The sequence below is a fragment of the Dipodomys ordii genome, unplaced genomic scaffold (genome assembly GCF_000151885.1).
Source record: "Dipodomys ordii isolate 6190 unplaced genomic scaffold, Dord_2.0 Scaffold60, whole genome shotgun sequence".
NCBI lineage: Eukaryota > Metazoa > Chordata > Mammalia > Rodentia > Heteromyidae > Dipodomys > Dipodomys ordii.
The window spans coordinates 8,094,610-8,116,139 of NW_012267276.1; positions in this window are offsets into that span (position 1 = coordinate 8,094,610).

Genomic DNA, 21,530 nt, shown 5'->3' on the forward strand with positions numbered 1-21,530 from the left:
TATCACTCTTGAGCAAGCATCAATAATGGCTTGATCAAGATATCCTGCAGAAGTTTTTACATGCTTGGTGAGCATGACCTGGTGGTGTCCTCTGACAATGATGAACGCTCTGAGACACCCGCTTCTCTGTGCTTTCCGGTGCTTCCTTAGCAGAGCTGGCTGAAGCCTTCTTGAACACCTTTGTTAAATAATGTCTTAAACAGTTATAATACTCCAACTATATATGTGAAAATGGAACCAGATAACTGGAGGGTATGGATAGATGGAGAGAAATGGGAGAGATGGGTAGAGGGAATCCATGGGAGGGGTGAGATTGAGCAAGATGCAATGTACTCATAAACCGACATGCTGAATTGAAAACTTCTTTGTACAACGACTTAATTTTTCAAATTATTTTGAAAAGAAAAGAATGAGGCAGATGAATGGAGACAAGAAAGATGGGTGAGTGCAGTCACATTTGCACATATGTGCAAAGGAACCAGGCAATTTGACAGGATGGATGGGCATGGGAGAGATGGAGGAGAAGGATGGAAGGATGGAATGAATGGCTGACATTGATCAAGATGCATTGTACTTACAATGACATGTTGAGTTGAAACCCTTTTGTACACTACTTAAGAATAATTTTTAAAAAGTTCATATTGCATAAAACTAAGGAAAATAAAAAGTGTAAATGTCTTTATGTCTTTGCACATGCTTAATTTTCTGATTCTAAAATCCTTTGCTTCTTTCTCTACTTGGAAAATTTCTCCATTAAGATGCAGTTCAACTTTCTCACTATGAGGCCTGCAATCCCAACACTGACAATTCCAGTGAGCTGTAGCTTCACCCAGATGACAGTGTCAATTTCATCAATGCAATTCTGTTTAAGAGGGGAATAAAAGTTAGGAATAAAAAATAAAAATGTAGTTCAATAGCCATTCTCCTGTGGCTAGGAAGTTCCTTGGCCCCTTATCCTATTCAGCATTGCTCATCCTCCTTCTTGAGTTTCTTTGGCATTCTGTGAAAACTTCCATTGCATCAATTTATACCACGGCTCATAATCATTTCTTTACATAAATGGGATTTTTTTCAAAGGAAAGGAACCATGTCTCATTCACTTTTCTCTGACAAATACCAGGTATACTGCCTGATGTTCGGAAGATGTTTGTTTTTGTATTATTAAGGAGAGAAAAAGGATATACATATATAGATATAGGTATATGCTCCTTCGTATAAAAAACTCAAGATTTGTCCTGAAAAACACAAAATAGTTATTGTTATTCCACAAGAGTAGAACAAGAAAAAATTTACAAAGCAATGTATGTTTAATAAAATATAAATTTCCATAATACAAGTTTTTTTTTTCTTTTTGTCAGCCACAGAGCTTGATCTCAGGGCCTGGGCACTGTCTCTAAGGTTTGCAATTCAAGACTAGTGCTCTACCACTTTGAGCCACAGTGCCCCTTCCAGTCTTCTGGTAGTTAACTGGATATAAAAATTTCACAGATTTTATTGCCCAGGCTGGCTTGGAACCACAATTCTCTAATCTCAGCCTCTTGAGTAGCTAGGATTGTAGGCATGAGCCATGGACACTTGGCTATTTCTAAAGAAACACATATTTTTTGGTGGTTTTTTTTTGTTTGTTTGTTTGTTTTTGTCAGTCATGGGGCCTGAACCTGGGCCTGAGGACTGTCCCTCAGCTCTTCAGCTCAAAGCTAGTGCTCTACCACTTGAGCCACAGCACCATTTCTGAATTTTTCTGCTTATGTGTTGCTGAGGAATCAAACCCAGGGCCTCATGCATGCAAGGCAAGCACTCTACCACTGAGCCACCTTCCCAGCCCACATATTTGTTTAATAAAATAATATAGTCTCTCAACTGTGGAATTATCCAGCTAGCCAGGAGTTCTCAACCAAGGTTTAGAACTCTCCAAGCCATATTAGCTTGGTAATACTCTCTGAAAGAGAAAAAGGAAATTTAATGGTTCTCACATCCTTTTTAGTAAATAAGATTGTTTGAGGCAGGGACTAATGACTCAGGCCTGTAATCCTAGTTACTCAGGAGGCTGGGATGTGAGGATTTTTCTGTGGAAAGTCTATGGATTGTCTCTTCCCTCTGTTAGTTACTCCTTTGTCTACAGAAGCTTTTTAGCCTGATGAAACCCTCTGTCTATTTTTGCTTTTCTTGCTTAATGATGGCAGTTGGCAATAATGTCTTGTGCATTCCAAAATAGCTAAGAGTGGATTTAAAAAATATTTAAAAATAAACATTTGAGATTAAAATACTTCAGGTTATGGATGTATATATATATATGTCAATTTAAAAAACAAATGAAAATAATGGATATCTTTATTACTGATGGAGCAAATCCTTATGATTTGCAGACCTAATATTTCTTGCTTTGGAAATTGACACTCACCCAACATGCAGGCTTAGGAAGCTGTTCTTGCCAAAGTGTGAAGAACACAGCTGAAGAAAACCTGAGCCAATTCTGATTGGTTTCTTCCCTCATTTCTACAACCAATGGAAGGAGGGTGAGTTTGGTGGGTGGGTGGGGCAGAGGCAGGCCAAGACTTCCCTTATCAGCCCACCTTCTGGAGAGCTAAGAAGAGTCCCTGTTCCCTGTGAACACAAAGGGAATAAGGAAGTAGCCGTCTAATGCTTTCTCAAGAGCAAGGATATCTTCCATTGCCATTCATCTTATAGTCAGCTGTACATATTAGAAAACACAATACCACTTCTTTGATATTAAAAAAAAAGGCTAAGGCACTGAATTTAAACCTAACCTTTTGCTTTAGCATGACTTGTGACTTACTTTATACTGTTTGTTTATGGGCCCATGAACTCAACATTTATTAGGAGCCTATCGTGCTCCTGTTTTGTTTTCAGAGGGGGTGTGTGGGGAGGGTTGCACTTGTAATCAAAGACAAATAAACAAATGTAATTAATGTCCTAAACGAGTCAGGCTGGAGAAATGACTGATAAACTAATAATGATGATGATAATACTAATGTTATATATAATAATGAGGAGGAGGAGAAGGAAAGAAAGAAGGAAGAAGAAAAGGGAGAGGAGGAAGAAGATGAGAGGAAGAAAGGGAAGAGGAAGAAGAAGAATTAGGAGAAGAGCAGGAAGAGACGGAATGATTCATGGGCTCATAGAGGCAAGAATACTGTGAACTCAAAATGAGCAATTAATTACACAGGCTATGCAGGAGCATGGATTGGGGAAGGTTGGCAGGCACCCAGGGGTGCCCCATAACCTACAGTGTTGGGGTGGAAGGAGGCTGTGACATATTTGATCACATGCAATATTTCACATTCAACTTGAAGTTTATTAAAAGAAGGAAACTTTTCCATGGTTTACTCGGGTGCCAGGACCTGGGGGGAGACATTTTTGAGCTAGTTAATAAACAAATGACCTTAGGAATTATTCATTAACCATTAACAAATGCTTCCCGCCTCCCTTCTGGATGGTTGATTTCCAGCAGACATATCTTGGAAGTGAAGCGTTTCTATCTATAATTTAAGGACTCAAACTATTTGTGTTTCTGGGTCATTAAAATTTTTGGAATAATAAAACCATTCTCTAACAGCCCCATGTCTTTGGTAGAACGCCATTCAGGAATGTGTTTTGTATCTGAACTCATAGAGAAAAGAAAGCAGTGCTCTGATTAAGAAAACTCATTTCCTCCCAAAGGACAAAGTTTAACAAAGACTTTTTTTCTAACTGGATATAAATTTCCTACCATGCATGGGTCTTCAGGCAAAGCCCATAGGCCTCCTGGGCAAAGGCACGTGGTTCAGATCTTCAGACACCCCTCCTCCTATCCCCCATTCACTATAAGTGGCTTCTTCCAGCACATCTAAACTGATAGGAAGCTTTTGTCTTATGTTATTGTTAATTTACACACACACACACACACACACACACATTTGCCTTTTCTGTCCCTTTTCTTCACAGACCCAACTTCTTGGATGGAAATGAAGACCTGACCTGCACAGCTGACCATTTACCTTATCTAAACCTTCGTCTAGCTACAAGGTCGACTTTATCTCAGACTGCATCCTGTGTAATTAGAGTATTTGGCTGGCATTGCTGAACAGGGGCTGAAATTCATCAGATTCTAGTTAATCTGCCTTGAGTAACCACAGCTGGTTGGCCGGAAGAAAATGATTATGAAATAAAGTCGATGTGTCTCAATAAGAAAGATTACAGGGCAGAATTCATGGAAAGCTAACCTTTCTGGAGGAAGGAAGGTCTTTTACATGTGGGTACAGAGACAGCTTCTTCACAGTCTTATTTATTTCAGGTTTTATCTCCTTTATTTATTTTTGTCAGTACAGGGACTTGAACTCACAGCCTCATGCTCTCACTTGACTTTTCTGCTCAAGGCTGGTGCTCTGGTGAAGCCACACCTCCACTCATCTCCTCTTTGCATCCTTTCTAAACTGAAGTTTTCCTTAAAACTTCCATGGGCCACCCACATTAACCCTTTAGATAGTTACAGAAGACAGAACTAGCAATTAAGCTGAGATCTTTGCAATTAGCCTTTGAATAGAATCACGTCTTGTTTTATATGAGCCTATTTATCATGCTAATGTTAGGGCTTTGAGTTACTGGGAACACTTGTGTTGACGTTGTTTTCATGGTGATATTTTGTAGCCTGTCCAGCAACAGGTGTTGTGGTTCAAGCTGTATATTCAACATATAAAATCGACTTGGAAAGTTAGAGAGAAATCACCATAGCTGTCTGTATAAATAAACAATTTAGCCTTTTTCTAATCTAGTAATTCTGTATGTGTCCACATGTGCATGAGCTTGCACATATACTAGAGCTTGAATTCAGGGCTTTGTGCTTTCACTTGGCTTAGGGATGGTGCTCTACCACTTGAGCCACACCTCCACAGCTTTTTGCTGGATGAACAGAGATAAGCATCTGAAGGACTTTTCTGCCTAGACTGGCTTTGAACCATGATCCTCAGATCTCAGCCTCCTGAGTAGCTAGGATTACAGGTATGAGCCACTGGCACCCAGCTTAGGGGCTGGTATTTACTAAGAAAAATAAATATTTACACTTGATAATATTGAAACAGCTGAAGAAACAAGACAGGTTAGGCAGCATAGACAGCTTGCAAAGTCGCTTGGCTCCCAATTCTTATATATCATATTTGACTTCAGGCTATTCAAATGTAATCAGAGCCAGGCACTGGTGGCTCACGTTTATAATCCTAGCTATTCAGGAGGCTGAGATCGGAGGATGGAGGTTGGAAGCTAGCCTGGGCAGGAAAGTTGGTGAGACTCTTATCTCCTATTAACAACCAAAAGAACAAGAAGAGGAGCTCAAGGGGAGTAGAGCACTAGCCTTAAGCACAAAACCTCAAAGACAAGACCCAGGCCCTGATTCCAAGCCCTAGGATCCCCCCTTCCCTCCCCCCCGCCCACCAAATGTTACCAGAAGCTCATACGATCAAGTCATCTATAGTTCAGCTGATCACACTAATGAGTCTGTTCATGAGGATTCTAGGCATTGTATGAAGACGAAATGCCATGGATACTGATAGAGGGAGAAGACAACAGGAGAGGATGATGTGTATGGCCCTAATTCCTGGACTCTATTATTCAGAGCTGTCTTTGCTATTAGAGCTGTAATGACTGTTGAAGTTCCCCCTGCAAAAGGGTTTGCAAGCCTGCTTTGGCACTCATGCCTTGACTAATACTAGCACTGACTCTTCAATCATAATTACATCCCTAATGTAAGAGCATACACAGTGATTTTTAATTACATCCTCTTAATTACATACCTTTGGCAAATGCCAGCCAACTCCCTTCTTTGCCCAGTTCTGTCCATCAGATCATACTAACCAACACAGAGAATGGCAAGCAAACCCTCACTGGGACCGTGTGTATCAAAAGACAAATGATTTTGAATCATCCCTCTTAATGATTAAAATGAATTGTAGTCAGTTTAGTCCTTCCTCTTAATTTGGAGAGTATTTTTAAAAAGTGGTGGGAATTGCTTCTAGTCAGATTGGCACGCTTCTTGTTTGTTTTGTTTTTCTGACACCACTCTGACATTGTAAAAGATAACACAGAGAAGAATCCAGATAGCCATTGTATGTTTGTTCATAATTTCAAAATGTCATTATTTCCATCAATCTTACAATGCGTTCCTCTATTTTAGCTGAAGGTAAGCTGTAAGAGTCAAAACATAACATGTAATTGCAAATAGTTCACTGTTAAACACTGACAAAAGTTCTACCATCCTTTTTCTGTTTTCTCTTTGGGCCAGTCCTGGGCCTGAAGGTCCTTGAGCTTTTGTGCCTAAGGCTAGTGCTCTACCACTAGAGCCACAACTCCACTCTGACTTTTTGTGATTAATTGGGAATGAATCTCACAGATGTTCCTGCCTGGGCTGGCTTCAACCTAAGTTCCTCAGATCTCAGCCTCCTGGGTAGCTAGGGTTACAGGCCTGAGCCATGGGTGCCCAGCTTCTATAATCCTTTTAAGAGTCAGTAGAATATATTTTATAATCTAAAATCGTACCTATCCACACCAGAGTACATCTGCTTCTTACTGATATCAAGGAGACGCACTCAAGAATCTAATGGAAAGATAATTTAAGAATCAATGTGAAGCCGGGCACTGGTGGTTCACGCTTGTAATCCTAGCTACTCAGGAGGCTGAGATCTAAGGATCCAGGTTCAAAGCCAGCCCTGGCAGGAAAGTCTGTGAGATTCTTATCTCCAATAAACCAGTAGAAAACCGGAAGTGGAGCTGTGGCTCAAGCGGTAGAGCTCTGGTCTTGAGCCGAAGAGCACAGGGACAGCGCCCAAGCCCAGAGTTCAAGCCCCACGACCGACCAAAAAAAAAAATCAGTGTGGTACAGCCAAGCACCAATGGCTCATGCCTGTAATCCCAGCCACTCAGGAAGAGGCAAGAAAGTCAGTGAGACTCATATCTCCAATTAATTAACAGAAAGCTGGAAATGGAGCTGTGACTCAACTGATAAAGTGTTAGCCTTGAGCAAAAAACTAAAGGACAGTATCCAGGCTCTGAGTTCAAGCCCCAGTACTGAAAGGAAACTAAAGCAATAAATACCTTTCTTTTGAAGCAATGGCCACTGTGAGTTGAAAGATGCACTAGCTTTTCAGATTTTTCATAGCTCAGATAAAGACACTTGGGTTGTGGTGGAAGAGGCTCAGCTCTGACCATCCATCTTGTCACAAGATTCTACAGGGCAGATTTGAAGGTCCTTTTATAAAGTCTGCCTCTAGGTGGAAGGAAGATAAGAGATGAAATCACTTTAGAAAATATTAAACAGTCCAATTCTCCTAAACACATCCTCACAAAAACAAAACTTTCATGAGAATCACCACCTCTGTGTGTATGCAGTGTTTCCTTTTTAATACTTTTCACTGTTGCTTTTGTTCCCATTTCTGTAGTGAGCTTCCAAACATCTGGTTTCCATTTTTCTTTAATTTCCACTCCTGACCTTTGGCTTCTTCTCTGTGTTTGGAAACACATACACACACACACACACACACACACACACACACACACACACACAAATGAGAACGTGCACAGGAATTAACATAGACATTATCTTTGTGTCTTTTCTAAACTGCAGAAACCTGCATTTTTGAGCTCTCCTTCAGTCCCAGTGTAGACCACAAAATTAATGTGTTGTCTCTTTGGGAGAAAGTTTCATAAAGTTCAAAACTGCAAGCTGCAGGCCCATGGTCAGGGGTTCCTTCCCAGGAGCTTCCAGGCCTTCAGGGCCTGGATGTTTGTTCTAGGTCTGCAGTTACCATAGAAACCTGGTTGGGCCTCGTCCTCTGCCGGTCTAAAAATAAATGCCCAAACTGTGACAGGAAGTAAAGTTGGGTTTATGATTACATCATAGTTAATCCCTTGGATGAAACAGAAGAATTTTAAGATAGAATGAGACATATTGTTGATATATGTGTATGTATTTACCAGATTAATACAAGAGAGATTCATAGATGAAGATGCCAAATGTTGAGCAACTTCAATCCCTGTATTATATTCCCTTAGTTTCCCCTCTTTTCCCCTTTCTCAAGACAATATCTATGGGTTTCATTATGTTATCTCTGTACATGTATATGTAATACACTTTTATTTTTCTTGGACCAGGACTTGAACTCAGGGTCAGATTCTTTTGCTCAAAGGCTGGTGCTCTACCATCTAAGCTATGCCTCCAGTCCCTGTAATACATTTTGATTCTCTTCATATTCCTGTACCCTCTCCATTGTCTCATTCCTTTTCGCTGACACTGTCCAGCAGCCTCTTTTCCTGATTATCACTGGAATTCTATTGTTGTATTTGGGGAATTTTTCACCTAGATTCCTCATATGAACAAAACATAGTGTCTGCCTTTGTGAAATTGGCTTATTTCACTCAATATAATTATCTCTAGTTCTACCTCGTGCCCTAAAAATAGTACCATTTCATTTTTCTTTAAGGCTGAATAATGTTCCATTCTGTATATTACCACAATTTCTTTATCTATTCACCAATAGTTAGACAACTATGCAGATTCCATAGCTTGACTACTATAAATAAACACAGCTGTGCAGGTATTTCTGCTTTATAAGGACTCACAGGCCCAAAATTATAGCAAAATTATAAAACATATAATTTTTTATGTACTACCATATTGCTTTCCATAATAGGTGCAACAATTTACCTCCACATGAGTGACATTTTAAAGGCTCCTTTTATATCATATTCTCACCATCATTTGTTGTTGATGATAGCCATGCTAAGGTGCAGTGAAATGGTAGGGTAGTTTTGATTTGTATTTCCTTTATGGCTAAGGATGTTGGGCATGTTTTTCTTCTTCAGAACACCATTTCTTAACTTGGCCAATTATTCATTAGATGATTTGTTCTTGGGTTTGCATCCTCTTACTTCAATTTTAGGAAGTCAAATACATGTAGGAATTTATCTATTTCTTCTAGATTGTCCAGGATATTGGCATATGAGTTTTTGTGATCTTCTGGATTTTTGGGGTATCTGTTGCATTTTCTTTGTATCTGTTATAATTTCTTTGTAATTTTATTGATTTGGGTCCTCTCCCCTTTCTTTTTCAAAGTCCCAATTTTTTTATTTCATGGATTCTTATATTTTTTTAGTCTCCATTTGATGAATTTCTGCCCTAATCTTTCTCATTTCTTTCCATCCACTAATTTTCTTATTTCTTCCCATCTCCTTATTTGTAAATTTGACTTTGCTTTCGAATTATCTCCAATGCATCATTACATTATTTTTTTAATTTTTTATTGTGAGAATACTGTACAGAGGAGTTACAATTACATGGGCAAGAGAACGAGTACATTTCTTATCAAGCAATGTTGCCTCCTCTTTGTTTCCCCTTCCCATACTCCCCCTCTATCCTCCCCCCACCCACCAAAGTTGTGAAGTTCATTTTCGACATAACGACTTGTACATCTCATTGTTGCAATGGGTCCACCTGTATCCCTAGTTAAATGATTTGTTTTTTCCTTCCCCCTCTACAAATTATACCAACATCAAATACAGTGAAAGCAGAGTTCTCTGAGTTTGTTTTGTAACATAAAAAGTTATAGCTATAAACTTTCTTCTTAGTAGTACTGCCATCACTACCTCTCAAAGGTTCTGGTACTTATGTTTTCATCTTCGATAGATTATAGGAATAATTTTTTATTCCCCTATATATTTATTCAGTGATCAATGTATTATTTTATCTCCATATGCTTGAGTACTTTCTATAGTTTCTTTTGTTATTAACTTCTAGTCTTATTGTCATTTGACAGAATATGAGAGTTTATTTCAATTTTCCTATGTTTGCTAAGGTTTTCTTTATATCCTAAAATATGATCTATTTGGGGGAAAATTCTATATGGTGCTGAGAATGTGGGTTGTGCAACCTGCTGGTGAAAAATTCTGTAGATGTCTGTTAGATCCATCTGATCTATAGTGTCAATAAACTGGTTTCTTTATTTTATTTGTCTAGACAACCTATCTACTATGAAACTGGGGTACTGAAGCCTCCCACTATTATTATGTTGGGGTCTATGGGTGGCTTGAATGTCCAATTGTAGTTGTTTAATGCAATCTGGTTCATATATGTTAGTAACTATTACCTCCTCTTGATGACTTGTGGCTAATTAGCTATCAAGTGTCCATGCTATGGACATTTTATGTAAGAGTGAAAAATACTGAGCATTTTGTCCTTAAGAGATACATATTAGGAATGTTAATGAGCTTGTACAGATTGCTAAATATCATGCATAGTCAAACAGAGCTAAGGCTTGTTATGTTAACATTCTGGAAGTTCTACAGACTGTAGAATGACCTATACTGACTGGGCCTCCTAAAACAGCAGTAATCTGGAAAGTCTCAGCTGTACAGAACTTTGCAAAAACAAGACATATGATTGAGAGCAGCTAAGTCATGTTATGAAACAAGATGAACCCTATAAAAACCATTATTCAACACACAGCAGAACAGAGTACACAAGTAGGCTTTGTTTTATCTCCATGTGAACTTTGAAAATTTTTAGAATTACTCAAATTTCCCCACAATGTTCAGAATTGGGGAAGGATTGTGTTGCATGATTTTGAAGACTTTCTTACAACAAATGTGTTCAGTTGGGCTGAGCTGAAAGGACCATACTAAAACCTGAAAGTAAATATGGCTTATGTCTGCAATCTTAGCTACTCAGGAGGCTGAGATCTGAGGATCACGGTTCAAAGCCAACCTGGGCAGGAAAATCCATGAGACTCTTATCTCCAATAAATTATTCAGAAAAAAACAGACGTGGTATTGTGGCTCAAGTGGTAGAGCACTAGCCTTGAGCACAAAGAGGTTTAGAGACAGCACCCAGGCCCTGAGTTCAAGCCCCAAGACTGTCAAATAATAATAATAATAAAGGTTGGTTTGTCAGGTGATACATAAGAGCACTAACATTCCACATGATCACTGCAAGAGGTCATCAGGTCACCTTCCCTTCACCTAGCACGCATAGCCCATCCAAGTATGGACTGCCAGCCCCAGTCCCTCAGTGTCCTGTGCAGTGACAGGAACACTACAGAGAATTATGCTAAGAGTAAGGGAAACAGCTCTCCCTGAGAAGCGGAGCCTTGAGATGATTGGATCAATAATGGTTATCCTGAATCGGGGACAAGTGTCTGTTGCCTCTAATCCTAGGTACTCAGGAGACTGAGTGCTGGAGAGTCACAGTTCAAAGCCAGCCCAGAAAGAAAAGTCCAGGAGACTCCATTTCCAAAATAACCAGCAAAAGCAAGGTCTGGAGACATGGCTCACAGTGGTAAAGTAACAACTTGAGCAAGCAAGCCAAGCACACACAAGGCTCTGAGTTCATCTCTCCCACCCCACAAAAAAAATCACTACTCAAAGCTCATTATCAAAATAAAATGCTACTATCCCACACTCATCCAGGCTCTCTTCAATTCTCCAGGCCCTGGTGAGGCCCCAGAGCCATTACTAGGTACTGTCTCCCCTTCTCCCTTAGGGTAAGGAGAGCAGGTCGCACGACCACAAGTTCCATGCATAATGACCCATTCCTTCTTCCCAAGGTGAGAGCCCCAACCACAGCCCTTTATACAGAAACGTTCTAGCTACACCTGTCGGAGCCCAGAATAAGCTTTCTGACTAATTTTATAATTTAAAAAACTCATACTTTCCATCTTTTAGAATTCTGAATTTGAGGTCAACATACTAGGCTTTCTCAAATATTGGTCTTTACTGTAATATGATGTAGAATTTGATGGTAGATGCTGTTTATTTGTGGTGTGTGTGTGTGTGTGTATGCTCACTTATTTTATTCTGTTTGAATTTAATCTGTTCCTTCCTATTGTCCATGCCATCTCTTAATAAAACATGCTGAAGACATTAAGATGAGATTTTATGTTATTACCACCACTAAACAAGATTAGTATGACTTTTCTTCATCTTCTGTAATTCTCCCTTGCAAAAAGTCTCCATTACAAATGTCCATCCTTCCCTGTTGTCCAAACTGATTTATTTAATTGAAGTTGGCAACATCAAAGTATAACTAATGGCCATAAGACAAGTTTAACATCTTCATGGGCTCATTACTAAATTTGCCTTTATTAAATTCTCCAGGAGCTAAACTCTGAGAAAATTAAAACCTAGTGACAACATGAGCAAGAAAAGGAATGCTTAGAACCTATTGTAATAGACTAGGAAATGATGGCTACTTGGCTGGTGTTAAGAAATCCAAATCAAATAATAAATGTCGTTCAATTACATTTGCCTAAAAACTGCTTGACTGCTGTGACTCTGAATGACTTAAAAAAACTAACTTTATTTGACTGATCAATGATCAATTCTTTAAGAAAACTACTAGATGAATCCTAACTTTCAGGAAAAAATCAGTAATTCATTTTTATGGAATTGGGGAATGATGAATGTACCAGGGACTACTGTGATGTTAAGATAAGGATTAATAATGTTTTTCATTCTTCAACTACAAAAAGAACTTTCCTCAGTTTATTTTATATTACACACACACACACACACACACACACACACACACACACACACACGCCAGTCCTGGGCTTGAACCCAGGGCCTGGGCACTGTCCCTGAGCTTTTGTGCTCAAATCTAGTGCTCTACCACTTTGAGCCACAGCACCACTTCCTGTTTTTTAGTAGTTAATTGGAGATGAAAGTCTCACAGACTTTCCTTCCCAAGATAGTTTTGAAACTAGATCTTCAGAGTTCAGCCTCCTGAGTAAGTTTCACAGACTTTTCTGCTAAGCAATGTTTGAACATCTTCCAGATCTCAACCTCCTGTAGCTAGAATTATATATGTGAGCCACCAAATTCGAGGTCATTCACTTATATATGCAAGCAAAGTATTTTGATTTTTTCATCTTCCTTCACCCTCTTTGTTTTCCCTACCCTGTGTGAGCACCCTTCACAAAGCCTCTTCTATTCTTTTATTAGTGGCATATTAGTTTCACTATGCTATTTCAGACACTGCTATTTTCCATAGCAGTGGCAATAATTTATATCACCACTAACTGAGCAAGGCTCACTTTTTCTGTATAGTCTTGCCAACATGTGTTGTCAGCTTTACATTGCTGTGACAGAATGACTGATATAACCATTGTATAAATCTAAATTTGTTTTGGTCATGTTCTTGGGGTTTTAGACCAATGGGTGGTTGGTACCCAATGCTTTTAGGACTGTGGTAAGAGTTAAGGAAGGCAAAAAACTGTTCACCTCATGGCAGAGAAGAAAGGATACAAGGGAAAGAGAAGCAAACAGAAACAGAGACAGGGAAAGAAACAGAGAGAGGTAGAGTCCTTCTGCTTCTTTCAAGGAATGACCCCAGTGACCAGAAACCACCCCCACCATGAGACCCCACCTTTAACATGTGGGCTGCCACTGTGCATTCCAGATCCAATCCTTGCCAAGTTGATTTTTTGTTTTGTTTACTTTCATTTTTTAAAAAATGCATTTTTGTTATTATAAAAGTGATGTGCAGAGGGGTTACAGTTACATATCAGATAAATAGTACAGGAAGTGGTGCTGTGGCTGGAGTGGTAGAGTGCCTTGAGCTGAAGAGCTGAGGGACAGTCCCAGGCCCAGAGTTCAGGCCCCACGACCAACAACAGCAACAACAACAACAAAAAAAACACAGAGTACATCTCTTTTTGGACAATGTCACCCCTTCCTTCGCTCTCTCTCCCAGTTTTCCTTCCCATCCTCACCCACAAGTTGTATAGGTCATTTCCACATAGAATCTAGTGAGTACCACTGATGTCCCTCCATTTCTGTGGCTCCCTACCCCCTTATAGTCCCAAAGATGGATAAACAAACCAGAAAAGAAAAACAACAAAAAGAAAAGATAACTAAAACAGCAACAGGAAAAAATGTCTTGTTTCCATTTCCTGGAGTTTATTTTGACAAATATTATTTTATATGATCAGATATACATAGGCCTCTCACCTTTGTATTCCTCTTGTAAGAGTATCCCCTTTGGTCTTATTTTTGTATTTTTTTCTTAAGACATTAAGGAAGAAACAGAAAGGATAAAATTCATTAATAATTGTCCTAACATATTTGGGCCATTATAATAAACTGTCATAAAGTAAGTAGCATAGGAATGGTGTTTTTCAGTTCTGGAATCTGGGAGATCCAAAATCAAAGCATGGACAGGGTCCTTGTGTGATGCAAACCCTGTACTGGGCTCCTAGGTGGTGGCTTGTCACTGTTCTCACATGGGGTTGGGGACCAGGGACCTCTCAGGAGCCCCCAACAGAGGGGCATTAATCACACTTTGAGACCTCCTTCTCCACAAGCATCACTTCTCCAAGGCCTTGTGTTCACACACCGGCACTTTGAGGATGAGGATTTAGGCCCATGAATACAGAAGAGGGAAATGTTAAGCCAGGAAAGAGTATGGACAAAAGATGAAATAAAAGTGTGTGTTCTATTTAATATTGATTTTGTAATCCTAGCTTTTCAGGAAGCTAAGATCTGAGGGTCATAGTTCAAATCAAGCCGACAAGAAAGTCCATGACACTCACCAATTAATTACAAAAAAAAAAAAAATAGAATGCTAGCTTTGAGTACAAAAACTCAGAGACAGCTCCTAGGCCCTGAGTTCAAGCCCTAAGACCAGAAAAGGAATAGGTTCAAGTTTATTTTTAAAAGCAAAGGCATGGAAAGACCCAGAAAATGTTAAAATTCCTAAAACAAACTTATGGCACCTTAAATCAACAGCACTGGGATGGAAATGGCCTACAGATGAGCGCTGTTGTAAAACACAGACACAAGCCACAGTGCTGGCACAACAAGCAGAGGGCAGGGAGAGGGCAGAACTCTGTCTCTGAATTCCCAGAGCTGGTGGATTGGCTTATTTGCCAAACACCCTCAATTCCCTTCCTGTGTTACTTCCCTATTCCTCCTCGCCACAGATTTAGTGGCTTAAAGTAGTACAGCTTATCTTTTGTAAAAAAAAAAAAATTACCTTTATTAAAGTAGTTGTACAAAGGAGTTGCTATTCACCAAAGCAGTTTATGGATACAGTGCATCTTGATCAATGTCACCCCTTTCCACAGTCTTACACACTCCTCCCAAACCCAACTCTCCTTATTTAATTTTAGGTGTATGTGTGTGTGTGCGTGTGCATGCACGCACATGTGCTTGCCTTTTAACAAAGCAGTTTGCTGCATCTTGATCTGTGTCATCACTTCAAAATCTTCACCCCACTTTGATCCACCCCTTCCTTTACATTTCTCAATTCTGTGGTATATACAACGAATTCTTGCCTGCATCATTATTTTATTGCCCTGGAGTTCAAAATCTGATAACAGATTTCACTGAGAAAATTCAATGTGTTAGCTCAACTGCATGTCTTTGTAAAGGCTGGAATAGGAGAAAGCATTTCTCTGTCTTTTTATTTTTTCTTTCTTTCTGTGTGTGTGTGTGTGTGTGTGTGTGTGTGTGTGTGTGTGAGTGTGTGTGCTGGTACTTGGGCTTGATATTCTCCATTAGCTTTTTGCACTCTAACACTTGAGCCATGCCTCTACTCCAAGCTTTCTGCTAGTTAATTGGAGATAAGGGTCTCGCAGATTCATCTGAGTAGAAGGGCTATGAGCCATGATCCTCCCATCTCAGCCTCCTGAGTAGGATTTCAGGCATGAGCCACCACACCCAGCTCTTCCCAACCTTCTTGAGGCTTGTGACTCCTCTTCTTTCATCTTTATAGTTAGCGACACCACAAATTCCCACCATTTATCTGTCCTCACATCTGTCTCAAACAGCAGCCAAAGAACATTCTCATTTTTCAGGACTTAGGAATTGGATTGGTTCACCTGGATGATCCAGGCTAATTATTCCACCTTAAGATGCTTAATACAGTGCCTTCCATGAACCTATTGATCACGTAAGACAATGTATCTACCCACAGTCCCAAGGATTAGAGCATGAGCATCTCTGGTCTTTGGTGGCTCATATTTGGGCTGCTACACCTCACTCTAGGGATCATCAGCCATCATAGAGTCTTGGAAGTCTATCCATTCAGTGGCCCACATTTTTGTTGTTGTCATTGTTCTTAAACTCAGGACATGAACAACGTCCCTGAGCTGTTTTACACAAGGTTAGTGTTTTACCTCTTGATCACAGCTCCAGTTAGAACTTTTTATTGATTGGTAGGCAATAAGAGTCTCACAACTTTCCTGCCCAGGTTGGCTTTGAACTGTGATCTTCAGATCTCAGCCAGCCTCCAGAGAAGTCAGTGGTGTCCAGCTTCGTGGCTACATTTTGTAAAGAAAAATGAAGCCAATGAAATCAATAATAATGATATGTTTTCTTTGACTCAATGTGTCCAAAAGGTTACTGTTTCACATGCAGTTAATAATGAAAAACAAATTTTTATTATTTCCTGCCTCTTAAGTCTTAAGCCAAAGCATCTGGGCTCTGAGTATGCTGTAAGCCACATATGACTAACAGCATCTGTCACCAAGACAGACAGACAGACTGACACACACACACACACACACACACACACACACACAGAGACACACACACACACGACCTGACCTGATGCAAAAGTCCTATTTTTTTTAATTTCAAGAAGAAAAAAAACAAGCCAAATATCACTACAAATAGCAATTTACTGAATAACTAAAGGAGCAGTTAAGGTAAAGGACTGTGCGCATTCGTTACCAACTAAAACTGTCACTGATGTCATCACAATGTGTTGCATGCAGTAGGATCATTTGGATACACATCCCAGCACCAGGTTTGGGGCATGGGTAGGATGAGCCTCATCTAGTATTATGGATATCAAATAAAGATAGTGATCAAGACATGACTAAAGGAAAATAAAATATGCATACAAACTAAAACCCGTCAGGTTTTAGAATTATTCCTACTAAATTACAACAGCATGGATTTGAAAATCCAATGCTTGCATTTTGTATGCCTTTTTAAATTAAAAAAAAACTTTCAAATCTCCAAGCCTTATTTTATCCAGCCAGTATCTCAAATACTGTTCTATCTGAATGTTTTATCAAGACTGCTCAGCTCAAGTTCTAGAACTGGGGCTTAAACTCAGGGCTTCTTGCCCCCCCCTTTTTTTGACTTTTTTATTTACAGTTCGTGCTCTACTACTTGAACCACAGTTCCACTTCTACTTTTTTGCTGGTTAATTGGACATAAACATTTCACAGACTTTCCTTCCCCTGCTGGCTTTGAACTGTGATCTTCAGATCTTAGCTCCCTGAGTAGCTAGAATTACAGGCATGAACCACCTGCACCTGGCTTTCTAAATGCAGACTTTGCAACCAAAAGGCTTGGTAGTTTGCTTTTACTCATACCTCTCTCGTTGCTGTGCTCACAGGAAGACAAAAAAATAAAAGGAAGGAGAAAATAAAATTCTGTGTTCATATTGTTTCTACATTCTCTTTTAGGAAATCCTTTGCTTTCCCCCCAGCCTGTCCTCTGCCCCTTAGGCAAGGAAGGTGATGGGCCTTATGGCTGAGGGGGAGGAGGCATGCTGCCCCTAATGCCTGGACTCCTGCTAACGTTTGCAGACACTGTTAACAATTCTGTTAGTTCCTGCAATATTCCTCACCCTAAAATCAATAAATCACACAATCTCTGCAGGTGGGGGCCACTTCCTGGGGGCTCAGAAGCCAAGCCAGAGCAAAAGAATAAACAGGAGTTTCTCACAGCTGCAATTGGAACATCTGTTTGTGTCTTCTACGCCTGTTAGGATGTTTACTCAGTTAATCATAAGCATAGTTTGGGTATCCATTAGGGCTTTACTTACTGCTTCCACCATAGGAATCCAGTAACAGCCCTCACCCCTGGGGCCAGCCACCTTGACAGTCCATTAGCACTTTGTCATTTTAAACTAAATATGAGAAATGGCACTGTGTCAGAACCCAGTGGCAGGCAGGGAAACATTGTAAAGGGTGAAATAGGAGCAAGGAGATTTCACATGTGATTGTGAAGATTTTGTGATAGGGTTGATTGTGCCTTTCAGGAATACATTTTGACCCTCCACAAGAATTTGAAAGACATTTACCAGCCATACCACTGGGTTCTGAATGTTCCAGTCTGAGGCTTTTCTTCTTGAGTGAGTAGTGTGATCTGAATATACCTTATCTTAGATTACTAAAGTATAAACTAAATCACTAAAATTAAAGATTACTTGAAAGGGTCAATTATATATTCAGCAATATCTACATTTTAATTCTACTTAGATCATGATGACAATTACGAATCTATAAAATTAAACAGTCAGAAAAATTTAAATACAGTCAAAATATAAGTGACACAAGTCAAAATTATATTCTACTTAAACAATGTTTAGTTTTCATTATTTAGATTTCAACTACTAGATCACAATATTGTCAAAATGTTATAATACTTAATATTCTCATTGTTGACCTTTATTCAATACCCTTAACCTTAATTTGTAATTTGTTCCTATTCACAAAAGGATCTCATGATGGTAAACATGTCTATAGAAGAAATGTTTTTTTTTATGCCATCCTGCAGCTTGAACTCAGGGCCTGGGCACTGACCCTGAGCTTTTCTGGTCAAGGCTAGCACTCTACCACTTGAGCCACAGCACCACTTCAGGGTCTTTTGGTAGTGAATTGGAGATAAGAGTCTCCTGGACTGTGCTTCCCAGGCCAGCTTCGAACAGCCATTCTCAGATTTCAGCCTTCTGAGTAGCTATGATTACAGACATGAGCTACCAGCAACCAATACATGATGATATCTTAATACAACACTCAATACCTGCTTGAAATAACCACTAAAGCCCAACTTGCCCCTGTCTTTTTTACTCAGGACTAACATTCTACCACTTGAGCCACATCTCCATTTCTGGCCTATTAATCAGAGATAAGAGTCTCATAGACTTTTCTTCCTGGGTTGGCTTTGAACCAGTGCTCCTCAGAGTCCAGTAGCCTCCAAGTAGCTAAGATGACAAGTGTGAGCCATCAATACCAAGCTAGGTTTGAGTTTTCAAATGGGATTTCTATGGAATCTCAGGGTAGAGAATTCGGCTTTTTCAGGGAGTAACACTGCTAATGCTTGGCCACCTTTGACCTTGCATGAACAAGCTGTGAGCCAAAGCTCTGAGCACCAATACAGCAGCCATGCTTGAGCACGAGGGAAACAAAGCCAGTGGGTGTGGGCAAGCCTGCTAGCCACCTCACTGCCACTTAACCGTCCTAAGATGGAAGAGACTGAAGTCAGACTGAGTGAAGCACATGCTGTATTTCACCAGGGACCCATGTACCTACTGTGGCATAGAGGTGACCTCTCATCACAAGCAAGCTGAGAAATCGGAGAAACAAGCCAGGTGCTGGTGGTTAATGCCTACCATCCTAGCATTCAGGAGGCTGAGATCTGAGGATCAAAATTCGAAGCCTGTCTGGAAAGGGATGTCTGTGAGACTCTTATCGTTAGTGTCCTGAGCTATAAATTTAATCTATGGTAGAGCAACAAAAAGATTTAGAAATTTTGTTCTTAAAAAAATGCTATGTGGGTCACAGTATCAGCTCCCAAGCCTGTGCTGTGGCCCTTGCTGGTCAGTGTAGGAACCTTCTCAATAAAGTTGCTTCTTTATTAACAACTTTGTTGTGGTGGGCTCTGTCACTCTGGTCAACTAGGTGGGCTTGCCTGCCTGAGTAGGGGTCTTCCTACTACATTTAATGGGGGCTCGTCTGGGATAGAGCTCTTAGCCGCTCCAACTTGAGGGGGACTGGGATCCCCAGCTGGGAGGACAGTGTGCGGGCACTTGGCTGTTGGAGAGAAATTCCGAGAAAAGCCTTGAGAGGTAAGGAAGTTCTGGGTGAGCATGGCAGGCTCATTCAGCAGACCCTGGATTCAGCTTGCTGAGTGGGAGCAGAACAGAGTTCCGGTTTTTTAACAGTTTCCAGCAAAGCACAGAGGATTCTTACAAATTTGTCAGACGTAACTTTGGCTCTTAAGTCCCAGAAATTTGCAGCCCAGCAAGAGGTGTGACAGTCCCTTGGAGCCACTGAGAGACCCTGCTGCTGCTGCTGCTACAGCCTGACAGTCACCTGGAGAAAATCTACATCGTTAACCTGACTACCTTCACCGTGGAAAAAGTAGACTAAACTCCTGCCTGATTCCATCACCTGAGTCTGCTTCCTGGTTGAAAGCTGCTAAATCTAAGATCTTGTGGGACATTCTTTTGGGTGATATCCAGAAACCCTCTCTATTCCCACAGTGGATATTGGGGACAAGAATATCACTGGCTTGCTTGCCTTAGGCACTTCAATGCATAGTGACTGGAAATCCACTCTATAGTCACAGCCTAGTTTGGCTCTGGTATGGTAATAACCTGAGTGTGTTATCAATGGAGGTAGTAAATGAGACCCAGCCCTACTCTTAGCCTTAAAATCTAGCAATCTTCTGCATCACAGTGGCGCCTTAAGGCTGTTCTAAGATAAAGGTTCTGCAAGCCAAAAGCAAATTGGGCACTTTTAAACTCTAGCCACAAAGATGCTCAAGACACTGAAAACAGGAGGAGGGTGGTAAAGAAAGCCTTGGGAAAGGAATTGGGGGATAATTGGTATCCTCTGGATAAGAAAGGATTTGAAAAGTAAGGATTATCTTTAAATGTTTGAAAAAGGAAAGAAGACAAATCTCAGAAAGTATTGTAACAAGTGGTATGAGTATGTCTTGAAATTGGAGCTTACAAGTACAGCTGGTATAAGTTACCTGTGCTTGTGCTATACATAGTCAGGATTGGTGTACTGATGTGAAATATTCTTTGTCTTATCTATATGCCTACTGCAATCTAGATGATGGTTCAGTTAGAGCCACCAGGTAGACTCATTGGCAGAGGTAGTTCTCTGAAATCGCTGGGGACTGGACTTCTTCTCATGAAGCAAGGTAGCCTTTGTATTAGGGAAAGTTTGGCCTTGGTTAGAAGAGTCTGAGGGACTGAGTCATGTTATCAGCCTCTCTTCTCATCGTCCCCATGGGCGACAACCCTAATAATTGCCCTGGCTGGTGTAGTTCTCCTCGTGCTTCTGACATTAACTGTTCGTCTCCATGGATAATGACCCTGATTTAAGCTATTGCTGCCCACCTTGATTCTTATTCTCCTGATGCTATTAATTGGCCCTTGTGTAATTAATGCATTAATGTTATTCAAACAAGAGGATTGGAGCTATAAAATTAATGGCAATGAGAACTCAATATGATTCCATCCCAATGGAAAAACTGAGTCAATGATTCAACTCAGGAACAAGTCAAAGGGGGAGTGAAACTTCTTTCCAGGCTTTGCCTTTGTTTTAGAGATTTTAACAAAAACCCCTCTAAACAAGGTTAACTCGACCTTGGCACCAACCAGCCCATTTCTTGGAATGGAAAGAATGCCTCTAGGTCCCCCTCCCCTTAACAACTTAACCCACTTTCATTGTTCTCTTAAGGACTGACCAATTAAACAGATAGCCAGTAATCTGGTTCATACTGGCAACATTAAGAGT